Source organism: Lemur catta, chromosome 2 (assembly GCF_020740605.2).
Source record: "Lemur catta isolate mLemCat1 chromosome 2, mLemCat1.pri, whole genome shotgun sequence".
NCBI lineage: Eukaryota > Metazoa > Chordata > Mammalia > Primates > Lemuridae > Lemur > Lemur catta.
In genome coordinates this window covers 26,794,636-26,819,922 of record NC_059129.1, presented here as the reverse complement: position 1 = coordinate 26,819,922, position 25,287 = coordinate 26,794,636, and the positions used below count along the sequence as shown (strand labels likewise).

At 44.2% G+C, this 25,287-nt stretch overlaps 1 protein-coding gene across 6 annotated transcripts in view; it reads right to left on the bottom strand.

The window, feature by feature from the left end:
* The window catches only part of CUX1 (cut like homeobox 1), a 363,108-nt gene that overhangs the window by 322,081 nt on the left and 15,740 nt on the right, over positions 1-25,287 (bottom strand). The gene's annotated exons all lie outside the window — the stretch shown is intronic.

Genomic DNA, 25,287 nt, shown 5'->3' with positions numbered 1-25,287 from the left:
GTGGCACCCACCCAAGACAATGCCAAGGTTCCTCAGGGCAAGCGGAGGACAAAAGCCAGCTCCACCACGAGCCTGGGCCAGTGCCACAGAGGGGCTGCGGGTGGGTGAGACATTTAACTCAGCTGCAGGAAACTCAGGCTAGCAAGTGACCGAGTCTGGCAGGCCTGGCCTTTGGACTCCTTGACATGGAAGCATTAGAGCCACGAGTGAATAATTCTGCAAACAAGTTGGCTTAAAGGAGAAAAGCAAATTATCTGAAGTCTGAGCTTTAAGGAAAGGTCTGGAAGGGAAAGGAGCAGCTGGGATAACTGTTGATTAACCGATGTACTCACCCCTCCTCGCCCCGGGGATCCTGCCAGAGTCCCACCTGCTGTCCCCACCCCTGTGTCTCCTCCAGTTCTCCCCCTCGCAGCAGCCACAAGCTGCATGCAGGCATTAGGTCTGCCACGGCTGTGGGTGCCTCAGGACATTGTGTGTGGCTTCAGCCAGGGGGGCAGGACTTCATGTAGCTTTGGTTGTGGGACTCACTGCTTGGTGGCCAGAGCCACTAAACAGTCTGCCATTAAAACTGAGCACTGAAAGAGCCTCTGAACAGCCAGGGGGCTGCCGCCAGGGCTGGCTCCACCACTCATTCTGGAAAGTACCTCCAGGTAAGGAGCCTGATGTTTCGTCTATTGCTGTTAACGATTTTCTACTTTGTAAAATTAAGCATACAGAAGAACACAGAAGTTAAATGCTGTGGAAATACAGAGCACATTAATTACCCCCATGGAAAATCCAATCAACTGAAAATCCAAACGTAACTTTTATGAAACTTTTTCAACCTTTTTATTCTTATATGTCAATTTCTCCAAAGACCTCAGTGGTGCCTTCTTTGTAAGCTTTGAAGTCAACCAAGTGCTTAGAGGGCAAAGTAGAGCCACCTTTAGCTCCAAGTTGCATGGCCTGTGCTGTTTAGACTGCCTCAGGACTGAAGCTCTCCTGATTTCATTTGTTACCAACAATTTAACGAGTTGTTCATTGTATCAACTATGAATGATCAGCAAACTATGGCTGCACATTTATCTACTCTAGTTTATTTTGAGTTCTCGAAATAAATGTTCACGTCTGCAATAAAGGGTCCCCTATGATTCTTGTGTCTGGAGACTGTAAAACAAGCATTCCAAATCTCTCCTCCTTTGGTAGATGTCAAGGTCACCTACTTCGACAAGGTCTCTCAAAGGCAAGTCCTGCTTTCCCTTGAATCCACTAAAATGTAAGTCCCATGAGGGCAGGGGCTGTTGTTTTTTCCAGCATTAATCCCCCAGTATGCACTCTTGTGCCTTAGCTCCTACTAAACAAACAATAAAATATTAGCTTAACGAATGAGCGAATGAATCTACCATCGCGGACGTCACAAACAGCATGCAACGTATCTCTGCACTCGTAAGGTATATGCACACACTTCCGCATTCGTAAGCATCTCGTAACAGACTACATGCAAATGTGCAAACAAATGAATGATGGTTGTCCCCGGACACACACTCTGCATGACTGCTCTCTGCCAAGGAGCTCTTCTGCCATTTGACAATAATATACTAAATTATACAGGATCACTAATAGACATTTAACAGCATGAGAAACACAGTAACTCCACAAAGTGAAATTCTTAAAGGAACAGCTAGGCAATTTCAGCTGAAAGAAATAAAGATTTAACTTAGCTAATCTGCATGAACATCAGTGCCTCCACAGCATCCAGAAATATGTTCTCAAAAGGTCATGTGCATAAACATCCACTGTAAAGAATAAAAACAGTTGTTCTGGGTTTCTTGGCAAATAAGAATAACCACTCTATAATAAGAGCAACTGCTGATGGGCATCTGTAGCCAAACAAACAGGGCTTTGTGCACCTGGCCTCCCCACCAGAGGACCACAAGGGGGGCCTCGAAACGGGCAGGGGAAGGACCAGGCAGGCAGGGCAGGGGGACCCGGCCCCAGCCTCCTCTTCTGTCTCACAGGGCTGAGGCCACAGGCAAAGCCTCATACTCTGGGTTTCAGTTTCTTCGTGATAAACTAAGAGGACGGTTCAACTTTGGTGACTCTACAAAACATTTTTAAAAATTACATACATTATAAATACTATGTGAAAGATGGTATTTCCCCCACAATTTTTTTACAAGATGGCTCACTAAATATCTTCCCCATTTTGAAGCACCCCAAGTTGAAATATGAAGTTTAAATAATCATTAAAAATAACTGTCGTCTATTAGGGAAATGCAAATCAAAACCACAATGAGATATCACTATTCCTATTAGGATGTCTACTATCAAAAAGAAAAAAAAACAGAAAATAACAAATGCTGGCGAGAATGCGGAGAGATGGAACCCTGTTGCGCTGCTGGTGAGGATCTAAAATGGTACAGCCCCTCAAAAAATTAAAAATAGAATTACCATATACCTAGCAATTCCATTTCTGGGTATATATATACTCAGAGAATTGACAGCAGGGCCTGGAAGAGCTGTTTGCCCACCCATGTTCATAGCAGCATTACGTGCAATAGCCAAAAGGGAGAGGCAACCAAGTGTCCACAGCGGGCGAACAGAAAAACAAAATGTAGTACACACAGTGGAATATTATTCAGCCTTAAAAAGGAAGGAAACTCTGACACATGCTGTAATACAGATGAACCTTTGCAGATATTATCTAAGTGAAATAAGTCAGTCACAGAAAGACAAATACTGCATTATTCCACTTCTGTGAGGCACCTAGAGGTGCCAAAATCACAGGGACAGAAAGTGGAATAGTGGTTGGCAGGGGATAGGGGAGGGAGGAGAGGAGTGTTATTGTTTAACAAGTACAGAGTTTCAGTTTTGCAAGATAAAGAGTTCTGTGGCTGGATGGTGGTGATGGGTACACAACAAGGTACTTACTGCCACTCAACTGTACACTTAAAAATGGTTAAGACAGTAAATTTTATGTGATGTGTACTTTACCACAATAAAAAATTGGAAACAAAACAACATACCATCACACATACAGTAAGTGCCTCCTGACCTCTCGTGATGGAAACACATGCCACCACCCAGGAAGTGATCCAGCCAAAAAACAAAAACAAAAACAGACCAGTTCTGATCATCTTCAGGTTCAGAGAGCGATTACAAGGGGGCAGGGGGCAACAAAGGGGGGAAGTGGTTGGTTAAAAATCTTAAAAGACATGAACCAATCACAACAGGAAGGTCTCACTTCAATTCTTGGATCTTGCTTGTATTTGCTTGTTTTGATTCAAACTAATGTTTTAAAAATTATGACACTTGTGGGAAAATGGCAGTTTGAACACTGAATGGCTGACACTAATGAATTTTTGTCATTTTGGAGGGGGTAGCAATGTTATTGTGGTTGCATTTTTTTTAAGTCCTCTTACAGAGATAGACACTGAAATATTCATGGATGAAATAAGATATGATGTCTGGGATTTGTTTCGAAATTAAGTCAGGGTGAGGGATGAGAGAGAACAGATATGACAGGACTGAAGCTGGTAAGGGGCACAGAAGCATGCGTGATACTCTTCTGTTTTGGTAACTATTTGAAATTTTCTATAATAAGAAGCAAAAAATAAGTAAAATGAAATTGCTGCTGTGAATAAAAAACAATCTGGAGCTAAATTTTCCGGATAAAATTAATAATACGGGTCTTTATCCTTTCTGAGTTCTAAACTTCAGGTGTGACAGTTCCACACACACACCCAATCGTCAGGAAAGGGACACAACTGCCCCCATAACAAGCCTGATAATGAAACAATTTCAGTGCATACTTGGGTTGCAAATCATACCAGGATTAAATGTGTCCCTCAATGTAAATTAGGTCGGTGTAACTGCTCAAAAAGAGGAAAAACCACCCTTTTATAGGCAAGTCAGAGGCAAGGGGGGAGTTCTGAGCCAGCACCCCCGGGCCTGCCTTGGGACTGGAGTGGGGAGGACGCCTTTCCCCGGCAGCTGTTCTCTGTCAAGCTGAAGGGCGGTCTCGGGCCGCAAGGGCAGGCGAACGAGTCCACAGATGGCCTGGTGGAGGCTGTGACGCTAACTAAGAGGAATACAGACTTCACCTACTACACGACACGACTTGTTACATAATCCCACCACAGCGTAAGCGCCCTAAAGGCAAGAACTACCCCGACCTCCCCTGCCATGCAGCCCACCCCCCTCAGAGCCAAGAAGAGTATCTGGCATGTGGCCAGATGTTCAGTAAATGTTTCTGGACTGACTACATGAATAGATATCATAAATCCATTTGTTTGGAGAAAAAAATCCAGAGGCAATGAATCACGACGTCAGTGGTGATTATTATAACTCTGGTAGTGGGATTACAGGTGGCTGATAAAATGCCTGCCCGGGCATGTGGAAATCTCGTTAGGCTTCAAGGCCCAGCACCATCACCACCAAATCAGGGCTGGTCAGGACCTGTTCGCCACCCCACCCCAGCCCAGCCCTGCCCCACAGCACTGAGCCCCCAGCCCTGCCCCTGCCCCTTCCCTGTGAGACAGGGGCTCCTGGGGGTGCCACCAGCACAGCTTTGCAGCCCAGCATCTGGTGCATGCCCAGCAGGCAATTCGTTACATTCAAATGACTGAACCATTTCAATTCCAAGAGATGGGGGCAAAAGATTTGGGGTTGCAAATTTGACACCTGTTACTGGGCTCTTAACAGCTAACTGCTAAATGTGGAAATAGATCTTCCAGCCAGTAAGCTCTGTTCTTTAGAGAATCAACTATTGCACAGAGGTTCAGAGGAACAGCATGAGCAACAGCAGAACCTCTACTGCACACGAAACCAGCTGCCGGGACAAAAAGATGACCAGGAGCTCGAGTCCAACTATTGGCGGATGCAGCTAAAGGTAGACATTCAAAATGCCCACAACCTGCCGTGACAGGCGAGATCACAGCTTCACCAGAGCTGGGTGGCTGGGAACAGGGCTAAAGCAGACGCGAGATCTCCAGAGTCAGAAGAACTAGTGCAGCTCCCTAGATGAAGAAACTGAGGCTCAAAAATGAGCAGGAGCTACCCCAGCCGTGGGGCCAGCGAAGGCAGGTGCAGCACTGAACCCAGCTCACCCTCCCTGGGACGCCTGGGACCAGCTCCCTGCTGTGCCCCACCGCAGACACTCAGCCTTCACTGTCTGTTTATGTTTTAGGTGTGATCATGGCATTAGGGCTTTTTTTTTTTAAGAGACATTATCTCCCAGAGATACACATTGAAATATTTATGGAGAAAATACACGAAGTCCTTTCAAATTCCCAGGAGTGGGCGGGAGTGCAGATGAAGCCAGACTGGCCAAAAGCTGGTGCCTGGCAAACCCGGGGGTGGCACGTTATTCTCACCTCGTGTGTGTCTCAAATTATCCATAAGGAGAAATTTCCTTAAGTATCGTTCAAAATACCAAACAGCAGCAATGCCATCCTCTTCAAGGACAGTATTTGTTACCAACTTAGGTCTTCAAAAAAAGGAAGAAGGAAGAGAGGGAGAAAGAGAGAGGGAGAGAGAGAAAAGGGGGAAAAAAACACAACCTTCTGTAAAGACACTGCCCGTAAAGCCGTGTGGCTGGGAAAATTTGAAAAGAGCAGCATTCCTTGCTCAATAAGATGAGGGAGCTTATTCAACAAGTTATCAAGTTAGCAGAGAAAACAAGCCGTGTCAGTATTAGATCATTAAATCAACATTCTGGCAAAAAACAGGATTTCCAAATGGTCTGATGACAGCTGGATCAAACCCGCCAATACCTGATGGTAATAAATACAGTTATTTGGGAAGAAAAATAGGGAGTGACCTTACAGTTCCACTGAAATATGCCAAATAAGGAGAGCTTGAAGCTGTAGGACATGGAAAAGAACAGCTAATATTTGGCAAGCTTCCTTCACGATCAACAAATTAAAATGTTAAGGAAGCAATTTGTTGAGAAAAGATATTTTTAAAAGGAGCTGAATCATGCAGGTTCAGCCCCGGATATGGTCAATTGGTAATTTTAAATCATTTTTTAAAAGTTAATGTTTTCAGCCTCCAGAAATGGCATTTAAGACATCACTGAGTTAATCATAAGCTGCCTCTCCCCCGGCTCAGGTGGAGGGAGGGGTGCCTTAATTTAGTTTCCACAGCTCTTAACCCCCGGCTCAGCAGGGACAGCAGGGACAGCAGACTGGGCTCCCAGGAGCAGTCACTTTAATGACAAGGGTATGGACAAAAATATAGCTTCAAGTCCAGATTAAGTTTCCAAAGACCCTCTCGTTGCCAATCCATTTTCAATCATTAGCCATGTGACCTACTTCAGATCTAGAAAGCCGAACACTACTGGATTCCTTCAATTAAAACAAGTACCAGTGTACTACTGGCTTTCAGGATCCATGAAGAGGGAGATAAAAAAGCCATCCCCATTCTAAAGGCCTCTAACCTGCCGCAATTCACCACCAGTCAGCCAACACAGTGCTCAGCGAGTGCCTGGGGCCATGGAGGTTGAGGACAGAGTCACTATTTCCAGGTTCATACATTGGGGGAGGGGAGGAGACAGGTTTTATAAATAGTGGGTCATGTGAGGATAAGTCATCGAAGAAGAAAAAGTCGGGGGGGGTGCTGAGGTGCTATTTTAGACGGGGTCCTCTGAGAAGGGGACATCTGAGCTGAGACCTGAGGATGTAAAACCAGCACAAAGTCAGCCTCTAAAATGGGATCCGCCCCCCACCCCAAAAACCATAATCTGAAATGCTCTTGGCCGTTTTTGTCCATTTGCTTGGTTTCCAGCTGCCTTAGCTTTGTCATGACCTTGAGGAATCTAGATAATGCGGGTTTTTTTTTTTTTAATCAAGTTCCCTGGTAATGAGCCCTGCTCCTCAGTAACAAGCGAAATACAGTGTTCTGTTTTCAAAATACTTTGTCCTTGCATAAAAATCATACTGGGCAGAGCACCTTGGGTTTCCTGTGTTCTCGGCATGAATATGTCAGACTGGGGTCTCAGGTGTGTGATGTCACTCAGCACGGGACCCCACTATCTGGGATGGCCGTCCCGACAGCACCCAGGGAGTGGGTGGTCTAATGTGAGCACAAAGTGGCCACCTGCCCACGGAGGAGAGAGGGCTGTGAGTGGGCTTTCTTTCCAAGCCCGGCCAGAGCAGACAGATTCGGCTACATGCTGTCCGCACGATTCGCTACAAGTCAGCAGACCTGGAAGCCCCAGAATTTCCCGGGGTTAGTTCCATCAGCTGGCCAGAGGCAAGGCCTGGTCCTGTCCCTCACCGGTTGGGAAGTTTACTAGTCAGCACAGGAGAATCACCATTGCTGCCTTCGTAGTCAGACTTGGGGGGTCCTGCTGCCCCTGTGAGACAGACGTCAGTTCAGTGAGTCTTCTCAGGACTCAGTGCATTTGTTTCATATTCAGTTTCAGTAACCTGTTTCCATACGGCTAGCGGAACACACCGTCTCTGAGCAAAGCCGGGGGCTGCCGGATGGGGACATCCAAACCACCGCGTGTGCCGTGGAGCAGGCAGGACATTCCTCATGAACCAGGCCGGTGGCACAAGCCACAGAGCAGGCGCCCGGCCCTGCCATCAAAGCACGTGCTCTCTGGCCACAGTGTCCTCACTGTTAAGTCAGCACAAGGAAACTGATCTCCACAAATCACCAGGAAGAAGAGCTAAGAAAAAAAAAAAACTTGCAATTATGCAAAGCCATAAGAGGGCTAAGTCACTCTGAGCTAAGTCGACCCAGTGAGGGTGACAGCCTTGTGAGGGACGTCACACACCAGATCCCGGCCAGACAAGCCCTGTCCTTCCCTTCCTGCCTCACTTACTTATGGAAAGATGGTCCCTCGGCGTTTAAAGGAGCCCAGCATATTAATCCTCAACCGGTTCAATCCCATCCTCTCGCTTCACCTGATTCAAACCTCACTCTGCTTTATTTAATTCAAAACAGCTGATTTCAGAGGTATCGCGCCCTTGGTTTTCATTCCAGCCCCCATCGCACCGAGAGCTGGCTGCTAAGTAAGAGCAGTGAAAGGCTTCTCTGTGTTGAAAACATCTTTTATGTGTTGAGAAGTGGATGACAGCCATGCATTTTAACTCCTGAAGAAAAAAAAGTTATTTCTTTTTATTTCTACAGATATTTCAAAACTATGACATCTGCTGAATGCCATGCCTATGACGCGCAAGGCACGGCAGCTCTGCCGGGGTCTCAGAGGCGAGGACCAGCCGTGGCCCGGAAGGGAACCACGCAAGGACCCGGGTGACCCCAATACCAGGTGGGGTGAGGGCAGAAACACAGGGCAGGCCCAAAGTGGCCCAGGGGCCACCTGCTGGAGGGGACCTTCCTCACCCCGAAACAGGAACTCCAGCTGCGCCAGGCTCCGGCGCTGAAGCAGGGAGGGATGGATGGGGCCCCAGGGAGGAGCAGGGCCTGCGGGCAGCGCGGGGGCCTGACCCAGACCCAGGAGGTGACTTCAGCCCCCCAGGGCTGTGGAATGGCCGGCAGGCGTGGGAGCGTCAAGGACACAGAGGGCTGAGAGGGCCAGGCTGAAAAGGGACCGCAGAATTAATGTGGCTTCCAGACGGCAGTTTCGGTTTAACGACCACGAGGGAAGCAGAGGGAAGAGGAACCTGTCAGCTCCTCCTGGGAGCCGGCAGGAGGCTTTCCACAGAGAAAGCCAGAGCGGGCCGCGTCAGCACAGTCGGCTGCAGCGACGTCGTCAGAAATGGAGGAACAGCGGAACTTCGTCTCATGGGGGCAGCTTTTGAAGTCACTAACCGCAAGGAGGAAGCATTCCCTTCTGGGCCTGCAGGAAACAGATTGTGCTGCTGTGTCTGTCCTGGCTGGGAACACATGCAGGACACTCCGAAGGGTTTCCCAGCTACAGGGAATAAAATTCATCACCCTTGTCACCTCTCTGTACAGCCCACTTCATCTTTCATCTCTACCAGGCTTCTTGACCGGCTGTTTTCAGAACCTTCAGTTCAAGAATGGAAACACCAACTCGGGTAAACAGTTAGGGTTGGGGAGGAGAATGCGTGAAGACGCTGCTCTAATGAAGTGAACAAACTGCAACTGTGGAGTCACATTCTGGTCACTATGGGTTGTGATCAAGGACTCCTCACGGTGATGACTTAAAACATGTGCTTCACTTGCACACTTCCAGCGACCTAAGCTACTGCTTGAACACACAGGAAGAACACAAAGAAAGTACCAGACCGAACATTGTAACTTAAATTATAAAATACCTGCAGAACTGCCAATGGCTCTCTATAAATTCATGTTAAATCATACCTAACCCAGCCGGGCACGGTGGCTCACACCTGTAATCCTAGCCTTTGGGAGGTCAAGATGGGAGAATTGTTTGAGACCAAGAGTTCAAGACCAGCCTGAGCAACAGCAAGACCCTGTTTCTAAAAAAAAAAAAAAAAAAATAGAAAAATTAGCTGGGCATGGTGATGCACACCTATAGTCCCAGCTACTGGGGAGGCTGAGGCAGGAGGATCGCTTGAGCCCAGGAGTTTGAGGTTGCAGTGAGCTATGATGACGCCACCACACTCTAGCCTGGGTGACAAAGCAAGATAGTCTCAAGAAAAAGAAAAAGAAGAAAAACCCTACCTATGCCTCATTTCCTTCTCAACCTATGAGAAATGACCAGGCATTTCCTGGGTCGCCGGCGCCATGGAGAAAGAGATCACACGTGAGGCATGGTCCCTGGCCTTACGATTCTCCCTGGCAGGCAAGACCACCAGGCCAATTAATGGGATGCAGGGTCCTGGAGGAGCTGGAGCCTCTGAGCCTGGGAAAGCAGAAAGGGAAAGGGTCCGCCTGGCACAGCACCAGCACTCACTGCAGCAGGAAGGAAGATGCCAGGGTGTCAGCGGAGGAGTTAACAGGGAGGGAGGCCGACTCCAAGCTGAGTTCCGTTTTAGTCCTTATGAGTATGCGTGTGTGAATTAAAAACAGGTGGAAGCACCACTGTTGAGAGGGGGTGTGACTTTTCAGTCCCGCAAGCAAAGGGGCAACAGTCAACACCAGTTCCCCTTTACTGAGCAGTGACCAAGAGGCCCCTCATTCATGGAGGGAGGGGCTCCCCTGCAGGACACCTGGTCTAACAGCTCAGTGAGGAAGGTCTCGCCTCCCCCAAGAGGGGATGGAGACACCCAACCACTAAATGACGGAGGCAGAATTGGAAACCAGGCCTCTAACTCCAAAGCCCACACTGCTTCCCTATGAGCAACGGGAAGCTAATGAGCCTGTTTTTCTTAGCATTTCATAAAGTTGCTCTGAAGACAATCCCCAAACAGGAGTTTATCATGTGTTACTCACTGGCCTCTTGGTTGGAAGGTATTTCCAAAAGACTATTTCCAAATACAATGTGTTTCCTATAACTGGTGTCATCATATACAGCCTGTCCCATATACAAATTAGGTATCGTGACTTCCAGTTCAACGTGGCAGATTAGCTCTGCATACAATAGAAACTCACTACACAAAGAGAATGGGATGGGGGAGAGCAAATGAAAAGTGCCCAAATCTCAGAAGCTGGAAAGCTTTGGACAAGCTGGAGTTCACTGGAGCTGCTCAGGAAAGGGGGTGGCAGGGGGGCACAATGCCAGTGGCAGGAACAGTCAGGCTCCTGTCCCGCTGTCGGCAGAAAGCCAGGGTTTCTGACAGCCACGTGCAGAGGACTGAGGGAATGAATGTCCCATCCCCTTCCTCAGGTCAGACCAAGAGCTCCCAACCACCCTACCTGGCAGGAAAACCAAGGGCTCCTCACTGGAGAAACTGATCAGACCAAGAGAAATGAGCCACCAATACTGACACTTGGGCGACTCCCCCCAACAAGACTCCTTGGGTTGATCACTTACAGTGAAGGCCACCAAACTGCCCCTTACTCTGATACAGACACACACACAGCTTCTAGAGCCTGCTGTTATATATGAACAGAAATCGAAATGTCACTAGACATTTGTGGAAACCTGTAACTGGGACCAAAACAGAGAGGAACAAGGAACAGAGACAAATCAACAGGAGAAAGGATACCTTTGGGCCTTGTCACACAACTGCGTTTAAACATCAGAGAAAATACATAGACCACACTTATGACAACCTCACAGATGAATCTCAGTCCGATAACTAAAGTCAAAAAAGCAAGTTCTGCAAGTTCACATGCAGAATGATAATACCATGTTACAGAGCTCACGCCCAAGCAAGCGTCAAGATGTACCCCATAAGCACATACACATCTGTGATAAAAATACATTATTTTAAGGCTACAGCTTAATAAATAAAAAACTCAGGACAGTGGTCACCTGTCCTGGGCAGAGAGGCAGGGAAACAGGCGGGGAGTACACAGGTGGATGTCAGTGATTAGTCAAGTTCTGGTTCTGGGATTGGGTGGGGGGGTTCATGGGTGTTCATTATGTTATACTTTGTAACCAAAATGCATGACGTACAGCATGTACTGTTTGCATGTATTAAATATGTTTTTAAAAGATTTTACAAAGTAAAAACAAAAACAAATAGAAATCAATGCACAAAAGAAAATGTTTTTAAAAGCCTGATGAACGTACACAGTGAGATAAAAGACAACGCTGCACCCATGAAACGAGAGCAGACCGTAAGAATGAAGCATGCAGAGAACAAGGAAGAAAACTCAGAAATTTAAAATAGGATGGTTGAAAAATTCTCACAGGAAGCACATCAGAAAAAACAGAGATGTGAAAAATGAAAGAAAATGAGCAGATCAGCCCATGAGGTGCAACGTCTGAGTAACACGGGCCCTGGAGGACGGAAAACAGGACGTGAGAGCCCCGCCACGGCACACTCTCCTAAAACCTGACAATGACAACAAAAAGATGACGCTACAAGGCGTTAGAGAAACAGCAAAAGACAAGAATTCAGAACCCCCTCGACATGCTACGAAACGTGGAGCCACATCTTTCCAGTTCTTTCCAGCACAGGACAAAGACCCTGTTGGATCGCAGAAATGGACACCCCCTTAACAGGAAGCTACTGGAGAAGGTCCCCCCCAAATGAAGAGATTAACGAAGGACGAAGGCACAGAGCTCAGAAGACAGAGGATCAAAGCAGGAGACAGGGAGCGGAGGCCCCAAGATGATATGGGGAGACCCAGGAGGGCAGCTGGACCTGGCAGCAGCCAGTCAGGCTAGAGCAGAATGGGGGGGCCAAGGGGTGTCACCAAGAAAGAAGAAACCCTACCTATGTGACAGGCTTCCATGCTTTAAGAGATTTATATTACTTGAAAAAAGTTTAGGGATACATTAGGCAGTGTACACAGAAAACTAATATTTACGTAGTCACAGCTATCTAAACATCAAATAGCTGAAAATCGATTGAGCCAAAAAGAGAAATACAACTATTCTGAGAAGGGGAGAGAGGAGGAGGGGACCTTTCTTGAGGCCTAAATCCTCATCCGTGTCTCATAAAGCATGTCAGTAAGTAAATACCTAACACTGAAATGCCAAGGACAAGTGCCTGCTACTCGGAATACCAGAGGCCACCCTGGGGTGCAAGAAATGAGGGAGGGGAGAAGTGGGACTGGGGCTTGTTCTTTTTTAATACTAAGCCTTATAAAATCTTGATTTAGGCTGGGTGCACTGGCTCATACCTGTAACCCCAGCACCTCGGGAGGCTTAGGCCAGGAGTTCAAGACCAGCCTTCACAACATAGCGAGACCCTGTCTCCACAAAAGAACAGAAAAAAATTAGCCAAGTGCTGTGATACGCACCTGCAGTCCCAGCTACTCAGGAGGCTGAGGCAGGAGGATCGCTTGAGCCCAGGAGTTTGAGGTTGTAATGAGCTATGACTGCCCCACTGCACTCTAACCCAGGCTACAGTGCAAGACCCTGTCTCAAAAAAAAAGTGATTTAAAAAATGATTTGGGAAAAAAAAAAAAACACACAATGACTACCTTTAGAAAAATTTTATTTTAAGAGATGAAGCTTCCTTTTCTTTTTTTTTTTTTTTGGTTCCTTAAACAATTCCAAACTGTGATAACGATAATGACTCACTTGGGAAAGTGTTAATTCTGCCTTATAGCTCTTTTTACTCCCAAGCTTCTTTCAACCATGGCCTACTATCTAATGGCTGTACCTGGGGGTTTTGCCCTGACTGAGGTTCCACGGTTCCCAATGTCAGGTGGAGGAGGCTGCCTGGCGCAGCTGGACTGAAAGTGCAGCCCAGGAGGCCCAGGCACACCTGGGCCACCTGTGCCCTCTGCCTCCCAAAGTCCCGGAGGTCCTGGCCTGCCCGGCAACCTAGATACACCCGTGCTGCAGGGGACCACTGAGCCACTCCTAGGAGTTGAGTTCTTTTTTCCTTCTTATCAAGGATTTTTTAACAATGAACTTTCCTCTGACTTTGCTTCTGAAATCTTCCCTAATCCATATTATGAACAACTATCTTACCATTTTCTCCAAATTTCATGTGTCTACTAAAAGATAAACATGTCTTTTTTGTTTGTTTGCTTTTTGTTCTGGGGGGTGTTTTTGAGACAGGGTCTCACTCCATCGCCAGAGCTAGAGTGCAAAGGCTTCATCTTAGCTCACCACAACCTCAAACTCCTGGGCTCAAGCGATCCTCCTGCCTCAGCCTCCCGAGTAGCTGGAACTCCAGGCACACACCACGCCTGGCTAATTTTTTTTTTTTTTTTTTTTTTTTTTGACACAGAGTCTCGCTCTGTTGCCCGGGCTAGAGTGAGTGCCGTGGCATCAGCCTGGCTCACAGCAACCTCAGACTCCTGGGCTTAAGCGATCCTCCTGCCTCAGCCTCCCAAGTAGCTGGGACTACAGGCATGAGCCACCATGCCCGGCTAATTTTTTGTATATATATTTTTAGTTGGCCAGATAATTTCTTTCTATTTTTAGTAGAGACGGAGTCTCACTCTTGCTCAGGCTGGTCTCGAACTCCTGACCTCGAGCAATCCACCCGCCTCGGCCTCCCAGAGCTAGGATTACAGGCGTGAGCCACCGCGCCCGGCCTTAATTTTTTTTATTTTTTTGTAGAGACACGGGGTAGCTATGTTGCTTGGGCTGGTCTCCAATCTTGGCCTTAAACGATCCTCCTGCTTCAGCCTCCAAAAGTGCTAGGATTATAGGCATGAGCCATCGTGTCCAGCCTCAACGCATGTCTTATATAAATTTCCTATGTTTGTAATTCGGGTAACAGCATCACTCCATTCAAACTTACATAATATAGGAGCGGGTGCCCATATTCGCCACTCTATAGCCTCTCTCACACCCCTAACTCAACTCCCCTTCAGGGAAGGACAGGGCTGAGTACACAACAGCCCAAACCTGCCACCAAGTAAAAAACACCTACTTGGAAACAGTCTTCAGGATCTTGGCCAAGAAAACAAAACTCAGAGCCCGATACATAAGTCACGTGGCACAACGTCTGTCTTCTGCTCCCTGCAGTCAGGAATCGCTAGACAGAGTGAACCCAAGCTCTCCACGTGGTCAGAAAAATGCCTTGCAAGTGTTGTTAGTCTACATACTTTTTTGTCTTCTAATTGCTATGCATTTAAGAAGCTATTAGAAATTGTCCTTATCCTTATGGTTACGCACATTCTATAAGTGGAGCCTCCCTGCCCAAAAGTGGTAAATTCTGAACTAAATGCGGCCCCCATGGAGGCCAAGCAGGCTGAGAAAATAGGAGGCGGAGAAAATTCCAACATTACTAGTCCCCATCAACATTAAGCCTCAAGTTCTTTCATCTAAAGAATTCTTTTGCCATCTGGATCTGAAAGGACTTCCGCTTCGAAAGTTTCTCCTCTCTGTAGGAAGTTTGCCACCAAATATTAAAAGCCACAAAGGTGCCAAGTGTTATGTGACTCACATTCTTCATTGGCCCACTGAGCATTTGATGTGGAAGCTGCTCACACCCAGGAAGCAAGCTTATGCCTTAAAAATACATTGCACAAACCGAGCTGGGTTTAACATGTAAGCAGATATTTTTAATCATATAAGGGAGAAAAAAAATCATCTCTGGGAAAATGTATAAAAGAAATAAAAATTGTAAACAACACAACATCAATACGTGCCCAGTGACCCAGACGATCCAGGCCTTGGTGCTGACACTGACATCTCAGGCTGAGTTACGACCATTATTACTCTTTTAATATAAGGCAGGCTCTGTTGGCAAGCTGCCAACGCCACAATCCTTTGGCTTTTTCATTTTGAGGCCAAAAAATATTTAGGATAGTACACCAGGCACTGCCCTGAGTTGAGTCTTATTGAATCCTCTACAAAGTAGATAGTTTTATCGTCACCATTTTACAAAGCAAGCAGGTTAAGTGCCCAAATGTAGGGGCAAAGATTCTAAATCGGATGGGCTGTCTGCTGCCCAAGCCAGAGTGCCCTCGGCCACTGCCTAGACCTCCCCAGCAAGGACAGTGGGGGGCAGCTGCTGGTGGGCTCTGGGCACATGCAAAGGCAGGCCATCTAGAAAACCGTGGATTCTCATACACACACACAGCTGCCATTTCCAGGTGACAGAGCATGACAGACCCAGCGCAACTGGGAAAGAAGTTCTCCAAAAGTTGATTTTCCAAACAAGTGTTTGTCTTTAGCCTTGGCCTTGATGTTTGCTATAGCGTTGGTAAAAACACTACCTTCTTGACGTTGAGAAGCTGGTCATTTCATAGGGGCCCAGGCTCAGCACGATAAAGGCTGATACTGAAGACTGCAGTGGAGCCCTACATCCCTCAATAGGCCACGTGTCAGGGAGCCGACCTCTCTAGTCTTCCTGGTCTCCTGCTATCCAGCTGATGGGGGTCCTAACTGCTACTGCCCGTGGGCCTGCCACCAGCCTCTCCTTGGCCTGCTTCCAATTTTCTGTTTTAATGTGCTAGCAGATCATCAGGACTGTTAGAACTGTGTGTAAAGAAGGGGATAGGTTTAAAAGAGGCTTGGGGAAGGGCTCGGGAACCTCCCTGTTTATGCACTGACTGTGTGCGTCATCCCCGGCAGCTCAGCCACCTATGTTTGGAGAGCTCAACTTAGAAGATAAGGGAGGAGTCACTCTGTTAAAATAGGAATTAAATAAAACCGACCATCCCTTTCAAGAGGATCTAGACCAGTGCCATCAAACTTTAATGTATGTATGAATCACCAGGCGATCTCATGAAAATACAGATTCTGACTCAGTGGGTCTGGGGTGCGGCCTGGGATTCTGCATTTCTAACAAGTTCCCAGGTGATACGACGCTGCTGGTTCATGGATCACTTTGAGTAGCAAGGGTCTAGATCAGCACAGCACTGTCCCTTAGAAATGTAGTATGTGCCACAGGAGTCATTTTAAATGTTCCGGCAGCCCACCCCAGGCCTATCTAGCTACCTTCATTCTCTCCCCACCTCGGTCCCCACCCCACAGGCTAAGGCCAATGGGTCTCAGCCAGGAGGTAAGTCAGAATTTTAGCTGTGCACAGACAATATTTCACATGTACACGAACAGTATAATGAACCCTTAACTACCTATCTCCCAGTTCCAACAATTATCAACTCATGGCCAGTCTACACTGTAGCCACTCCCATCATGTTCAAGAATGAGGCTCAAATTGAGAGATAGGGAGAAAAGAAGTAGGAGGACCAATATCTGCACGGCGAGAGTCCCAGAAAGAAGGAAAGGTAAAGAGAAGGACAAAACATTTGAAGAGATAAATGTATGAGAATTATCTAAAAATATGACATCAGAATAAAAGGGTCTGGCTGGGACCAATGGCTAATACCTGTAATCCTAGCACTCTGGGAGGCAGAGATGGGAGGATTGCTTTAGCTCAGGAGTTCGAGACCAGCCTGAGCCAAGAAGGTGACCCCATCTCTACCGAAAATAGAAACAAAATTAGCCAGGTGCAGTGGCGCACACCTGTAGTCCCAGTTACTCGGGAGGCTGAGGCAGGAGGATCGTGTGAGCCCAGGAGTTCAAGGTTGCAGTGAGCTATGATGACCAGGCCAGGGCAACAGACTGAGACTGTCTCAAAAAAGAGAAAGAATAAAAGGATCCATAAAGCACCAGAGAAAATAGGTGAGGGGGAAAAAAATCTATCTTTAGATGCATTAGGGTGACATTTAAGAACAAAGATAAAGATAAAAAGAAAAATCAGACAAAGAACAATCAAACAAAGCAATAACAACAGCAATTTAAAAAAAAATCACATTATCCAAATATTTCTCAACTGTGACTCTCTAAGCAAAGAGAAAACAGGAATAATCTCAGTATTGAAGAAAAAGAATTCTGACCTAGAATTTTATATCCAGCTAAATTAACATTTAAATGTGAGGGTGGAATAAGTATATTCTCAGACTTTAAAGTCTCTGGAAGTTTATCATAGGAAGACTTCTTTAAATGCACTATCATTACAGATACTCTAACAAAGAGAGAAAATAACACTCTTAAGTCCAAAATGACATATGGGAAGAGTGAGAATACCTGGGGGAAAGTTTACTATTCTTTAAAAAAAAAAGTAACAAGAAAAAAACAAACACTAAAAGCAAATATAATACATAATACAGAGAAACCAGACAATGAAGAACTAAAATTCTAGCCCAGGGATTCTCAAGCGTGAGTGTATACCGTCACCTCCTGGGAGGCGTTCACTGTGCCCACCCCGACCTGGAGCTGCTTCTGATCCAGGACCAGGTGATTCTGCCCGCCTGGACCACAGCTCTAGATCGTGCCACAAGGCAAGAGGGAGGGAGGCAAGGGGGGAGAGAGGGAGGGAAACAGGTACTTATCACTTAACTTGTTTGATAGAAACACAAAGATATTGATAAGCTTTAAACTGTCAGCAGAAATGGACAGTAATCTTTTACTCCAGGTAACTGAAACAAATATGTGAATTTAAAAAATCAATTCTATTCTAAAAAAGAAGAAACTGTTAGGAAAAAATAAACATAATGGGTCTTAGAAATTTGAAGAATAGGCCAGGCATGGTGGCTCACGCCTGTAATACTAGCACTCCGGGAGGCCGAGGCAGGAGGATCACTCGAGGTCAGGAGTTCGAGACCAGCCTGGGCAAGAGCGAGACCCCGTCTCTACTAAAAGTAGAAAGAAATTAGCTGGACAACTAAAAATATATATAAAACAAAATTAGCTGGGCACAGTGGCACATGCCTGTAGTTGCAGCTACTTGGGAGGCTGAGGCAGAAGGATTGCTTAAGCCCAGGAGTTTGAGGTTGCTGTGAGCTAGGCTGATGCCATGGCAGTCTAGCCCGGGCAACACAGGAAGACTCTGTCTCTAAAAAAAAAAAAAAAACTGAAGAATAATCCAGATTCTGAATTCCAAAAGGAAAAATAAAGTGCACAATTTTAAAATCCAGCAGAGGAAAATTCAATCCAATAAAGTATTACAAGAAAAGTTTTTTTTTTAAGTAATGATAAATATCAAACACAAAATAAAATAGAAGTCCTAATATAATCACAATGGCCAGAAATGTCTATCAGTTTAATTCACTAATGAAAGGCAGACTCTCAACCTGGGTTTAACAAACAAGACCTTGCATCATGTATCTGCAACAGCCACATATAAAGCAAAACGATCTGGACTGTAAATAATGAAAGAGAAAAAGCTCTATTAAACAAATAGAAACCAAAAACAAAATGCAAAAACAGGAGAATAATTAATTTTAACATCAAAACAAATAGAATTTAAGGTGAAAAACATCATAAAAGATGAAGTCTATCTATACCCCAGAAAAAGAAACAAATCAGGAAGATCTAAAGATCATGATCATATATGCATCTAATGATACAGCCTTAACATAATATCAGATAACTGTAGAAACTATAGAAAGAAAATTATCAAAGACGTAGAATAACATATGTTATAAATATTGAGCAAACTATATGAATATATATGCCTATTGTATAAAGTTTTCTCTACTCAAACAAAAAACACATTCTTTTTGAGGACATATAAAACATTCACAAAAATCCAGCACGTACAATGCAGCAAAAAGGTCTCATATTATTCCAAAGAACCAGGATCATGTGGACTGCGTTCTATGACCATATGTAATAAAAACAGACATCAATAACATACGAAAAGTCATTAAAGAAAAATACCAAAAACCTAAAAAACAAATACTATTAAATAACTCTTGGGATAAAGAGGAAATTGTAAGAGAAATTACAAAATGAATAGAAAATCACATAATGAATAAAAATGAAAGCACTTCATGTCAAAATTTGTGGAACATAAAGTAGTACTTAGAAGAAATGTTCTGGCCTTGAAAACATTTATCAGGAAACAAGAAAGAATTCAAATTAAAAAGCTGAGCATTCAAAAAAAGAAGTTAGGAAAAGAGAGTGAACTCAAAGAGACAAAAGTGAAATAATTGTAAGAAATCAGCCACATAAACGAAAAACAAAAGACAGAAGATTAATGAGACCAAAAGCTATTTTTATAAAGATTAATAATACAAACAAAACTCTATGCACAATTGTAAATAAAGAAAAAAAATGTTGTAAATACAGAATGTAGAAAGAAAATGGGAAAAACCTAGAGCTAAAATCAGATTTACAAAAATAACAAAAATATTATGAAAAATCATACAAGTTTTAAAACCTAGGTGAAATGGAAACATTTCTAGAAAATTATAAAATGCCAAAATTGGTATAAGAAAATTTGAATACATCACTAACAAAAAGAGTGAAATGTTAAAGGTCTCCCAGCCAACCCTCTAAACATTCAAGCCATGATGGTTTTACAAGTGACCCCAATCAAATTTAAGATGCAGATAATCTTCATCTTATATAAATTGTTCCAAAACAGTTTTAACCCATTTTATGAGACTAGTAACCTCAGTTTCAACTGGATAAGGATAAGAAAATTATAGTCCAATTTCATTTAACAGATTTAAATACTGTAAAGCAAATGCAACAATATTTTAGAAATATAAGAAGAAGAGTTAGTTTATCCTAGAAAGCAACAAATGATTCAACATCAGATGGTCAATGTAATTCACCATATTCATGGACTAAGGAACATAAATTGCATGGATATGAATAGACTTGTAAGGAAAAGTATTTGCTAAAAATCAATACTTATGACAAAAATTCTCCAAAAACAGAGAAAAGGAAGTTAAGGTAGTTTCTTCACCTGGTTAAAGCTCCCAAAAATCTCCATTAGGCACATTCCTTTTAACACCAGGAAAGAAAAGAACAGCCATGGTCACCACTGCTATGCAACTGAGTCCTTGAGAGTCTAGCCAACAAGATACTCCAGTATAAGAATTGGAGAATTGGAAGGAAAGGAATAAATAAATCTGTCATTTTTTTGCATATGATATTATCTCCAGACAAAAATATTAGGTCATTAAATATGAAATGTCCGATTTCAAATCAAAAGTTAAGTTTATTGTATCTCAAACAAGAAGCAGTACAATCAATTAAAGTATGCACCTAAACTATCCACACAGTTTTGTCATCTTCATGGTAGCTTGTTTATGCCAGCAGTGAAGAAGCCTGGAGAGTAAGTGGCAATGAAATCACAAAAGGCGTTTTCCACAGCTTGTTGAGAACTGAGTATTTTTCCTTGCAAGAAGTAGACCAAAGCCTGGAAGAAGTGGTAGTCAGTTGGTGCAAGGCCTGGTGAATACGGTGGATGACAGAGAGTTTCCAAGTCCAGCCGCTGTAGTTTAAGCAGTGTTGTTTGTGCAACATGTGGTCTAATGTTGTCTAGCAAGAGGATTGGCCTGTCTCTATTGACAAATCTTGGGGGCCTTAATCGCATGCATCCTCATTTCATCCAGTTGGCTGCAGCAGACATCCGCTGTAATCGACTGACCAGATTTCACAAAGCTGTAGTGGATAATACCAGTGCTGCACTACCAAGCAGAACAATTAGCTTTTTTTGATGAATATTCAGTTTTGGACTGTGTATTAGCACTTCATCTTTATCCAACCATTGTACCAAACACTTGCGATTGACAAAAAGAATCCACTTTTCATCACATGTAACAATATGGTATAGAAATGATTCACCTTTATGTCATGACAGCAAAGAAAGGCAAGCTTCGAGACGATTTCTCTTCTGATGTTGGTTTGATTCATGCGGAACCCATCTATCCAGATTCTTTATCTTGCCTGTTTGCATCAAATGGTCCAATATTGTTAGAATAGTAACGTCAAACCTTGCTGCTAATTCACGTGTAGGTTGAGATGGATTCACTTCCACTACAGCTTTCAGCTCATCATTATCTACCTTGGTCTCAGGTTGCCCACGTGGCTCATTTTCAAGATTAAAATCACCAGAATGGAACTTCTCAAACCATCAACGTACTGTGCGTTCATTAGCCACATCCTTCCCAAACACTTCATTGATATTTCAAGCTGTCTGCACTGTGTTGGTTCTACAACAGAACTCATATTCAAAAATAACACAAATTTTTTACTTATCCATGGTTTCACAAAAATTGCTCTAAAAAATAATTTGAAAAATAATAACAAGCCAAAATGTGCATTTGAAAGATTGAGGATGTACCTTCACAATAAAAATAAGAGGTGTCAAAGTGAAATGTCAGAGATATCAACTGTCAAACTTAGTACTTAAGGAAATTGGACATTTTATACTTAATAACCTAAATACAACAGAATCATGTTAACTAGTAAAACAAAAAAATATATATGTGTTTTTTTCTTGTCACCCAGGCTGGAGTGCAGTGGCTCTTTCATACCTCACTGTAACCTCAAACTCCTGGGCTCAAGCGATCCTCCTACCTCAGGCTCCTCCGTAGCTGGGACTATAGGCATGTGCCACCATGCCTGGCTAATTTTTTTATTTTTTTGCAGAGACAGGGTCTTGCTATGTTGTCTGGGCTGGTTTTGAACTCCTGGCCTCAAGCAATCCTCCCACCTTGGCCTTCTAAAGTGTGGGGATCACAGTCATGAGCCACCTAGTAAAAATATTAAGAGCAAGCTTGCCAGTCTCAAAATCAATAAACAAAAACCAATTGTTTTCCTCTATACCACAGTAATCAATAGAAAATTTATTTTAATAACAAACACATGACCTTTATGGAGAAAGAAAACCTAAATAGAAAAATATCTTTGTTTAAGGATGGGACAACTTAGTTATTAATTTGCCCCAAATTAATTTACATATTTAATACAAATCCAATAAAAACTCCAGCAGAACTTAGGCAGAACTTGAAAGAAATGTGCATGAAAGAATAACATACCTTGAATAGCTAAAGTATTTTGAAAAAGAAGAGTAAAGAGGATAAATTCACCCAATCAGAAATTAAGACATGGTTTAAAGCCACAGTAATTAAAATGGTGTGGTATCAGTGCAAAAAAAAAAACAACAAACAAACAAAAAACCCCACCAAATAGGATAGTAGAACAGAAGAATGACCCCAGAAACATACCCACATATATATGGACTTGGAGCATAAGGGGCAACTTCCCAAATCAGGCAAAGAAGAAGAAGCCTAGTATTTGAAAAATGGACTCCCTCTGTAAGCTGGATAACTACTTCACACTCTATACAAAAATCAACACCAACCTAAATTAAAGATCTGAATGTGAAAGATAAATCTATGGCACTAGAGAAATATGAACAACTTTGTGATCTTGAGTGGGGAAAGATTTCTCAAGACTAAAATAAGACAAAACATGCTGGTCAAAAATTGACAGATTTGGCTTCAACGAAATTAAGTTTTCCTACATTATTTTCTGCATGATTTCCTATAGGACTCTACAGACAAATCAAACAATGGAAATCAACAAAGTGCTAGCAGGTGAAATATACAAGGAACTCTTGCAAATCAACAGAAAGATGGTAAACCATTAAAAGCAAAAAGAAAACACATGACCAGGCAATTTACAAAAGGGGAACTCTAAAAAACAAGTATAAAATGACACTTATAGTAAGTATAAACTTTCCTAGTAATCAGAAAAAAATGACACAACACTGAAGTACCACTTTAAAACTATCAGAATGGCAAAAAGTATACATATCTCTACAAAGTGATGATGGGATTGTGGAGAAAAGAAACCCTGGACAGCGAGTAGGAGAGTAGAGTTGGAGCATCCGGTCAGAGGAGCAACCTGGCAGCTCTTGGTGAACTTAAGAACACTTTCACCCTGGACCCAGCAATGCGGCTCCCTGACACCAGTCAAGGGACGTGTGTACAGATGTTCACAGCTGTGCTCTGTGTGGAGCTGGGGGATCAGACACTACTGAAGGGGACCAGCCCCAGGGAAATGGACACGTGAACTAAGATAGTGCTATGGACCGAATTGTGTCCCCCCCCCCCCCCAAATTCATACTGAAGCCCCAGCCTCCAATGTGATGGTACTTCGAGGTGGGGCCTTTGGAAGGTGATCAGGGTTAGATGAAGTCACGAGGATGAAGCCCTATGAATTGATCAGTGCCCTCATAAGACAGGACACCAGAGAGCTTGCTGGCTTATACACGCATGCGCGCGCTCTCTCTCTCTCTCTGCCATGTAAGGACACAGAGAAAAGGTGGCCATCTGCAACTCAGGAAAAGGACCCTCACCAGGAACCAAATCAGCTGGTACCTTTGATCTTGGACTTCGCAGCCTGCAGAACTGTGGGAAATAAATGTCTGTTGTTTAAGCCACCCAGTCTACAGAATCCTGTTATGGCAGCCTCAGCACCCTAAGACAGGTGGACTCTGACATGGAACCTGATGCAGCCACTGTTCGTAAAGAACAAAATTCACAGGGAACAACATGGACAGATCTCAAAAAGTATAAATTAAAACTACTTATACACACAAAATAGTCCACATAGTTTACAAGGATGCATCCATATAAAGGTATATTTAACACATGAGAATGTGAATTGAGCATAAAGGAAAAAAAATTAATGAAATGAGTCATGATGTGCTATGAATGAAGGTGTGATGAACACAACTCATGGAGGGTGCAACACACGCATGTGCACACACCCACATGTATGCATGCACTCACGTGCACACACACATGCCCTGAAGGCAGGCGGAAAGCAGTGATTTGATTTTTCTCGCACATGGTGTAGAAATGGGAGTGTTAAACGCTTGCAATTTGATTTTGGTATCTTTAACACAATACAACTGATAAGATGTTCTTAAACATTCAAAATTATAGAGAACTGAACTGGTAATGACCCTTCACTTCTACTCCAGGAAGGAGGTAAGATGATACAGCCATCTGAACTGACAGACCCACAGAGAGACACATACACAGCTAAAAAAGATTTGGAATTTTGCTGTAACTTATGGAACCTGCCAATTTCATTCTCAATTTACACCAGCTTCTAATTATACTCTACTGAATATTAACCATTCTAATTGCTTAATGTTTTATTGGCTGTATCTAACGTATTGAGGGACATCTGGCTTTGCAAATGGAATTCTGCTGCCATTAGAAAAGAGAGCTGAGAGGACATATGTCCTCCTCACACGCTCAAATCCACCTTCACCCAGGACCAGTGCATCTCAAAGGCATTACTCTTAAGTCCACACCAAGCCCAAGCCACCATGAGCAACTTTCTAGGATCTGGATTTTAATTGCACTGTCTTGTTTCAGAAGCCTTTCCAGCTGCAAGTAACAGAAGAGCTACAAGTAACAAGAAATGAGGAGGAAATTTCACTTTCTCACGTCACAGAAAGCTGGTGGCAAGGTGACAGCAGGGCTGGCTTATTGGGCCACTCAGAACCATTGAGGGCCCAGGTTCCTTCCATCTTCCTGCTCTGTGGTCTTTGTGATTTTCACTTTGTCTTGCTCCCGCCCCACTGCCTCATGCTGACATGGCAGTGGGAGATCTGGGTAGGCCTTTCTTGAACAGGCCTGTGCACAGGCAGAAAACGGCAGTCCACCCTGGCTCATCTCCACAGATCAGAGAAGAATCGCTTTCCCAGAGCAATGCCATTGGATGTTCCCTGTTCCTCTGGCCAAGACAAAGTGAAATACCCACCACACCTGAACCAGCTCCTGGCCAGAGGGAGGGCACGTCCAGGACTAATTAAATAAGCTTTAAGTGTCATCCCCAGGGGGGTGCAGCGGGGCGTGTAGTTGGGGTGGACAACCAACAGTACCTGCTCTCATCTCAAACTGCTCCATGGCCATTTCCACAAAACCCTCTTGTCCACAGCAGTGGTTCCAAGGGGAGCAACTGCACCACATGAGGACTCTGCGGAGGAGTCAGCAGCACCACCAGGGCAGAAGAGAACAAAATGGAATGGCCTGGGCCTTAAAAGGGGCATTCTTGAGAACAAACAGGAGTTATACACAGGAGGTCAAAAAGTAACAGATGCAAAAAATTAAACGCAG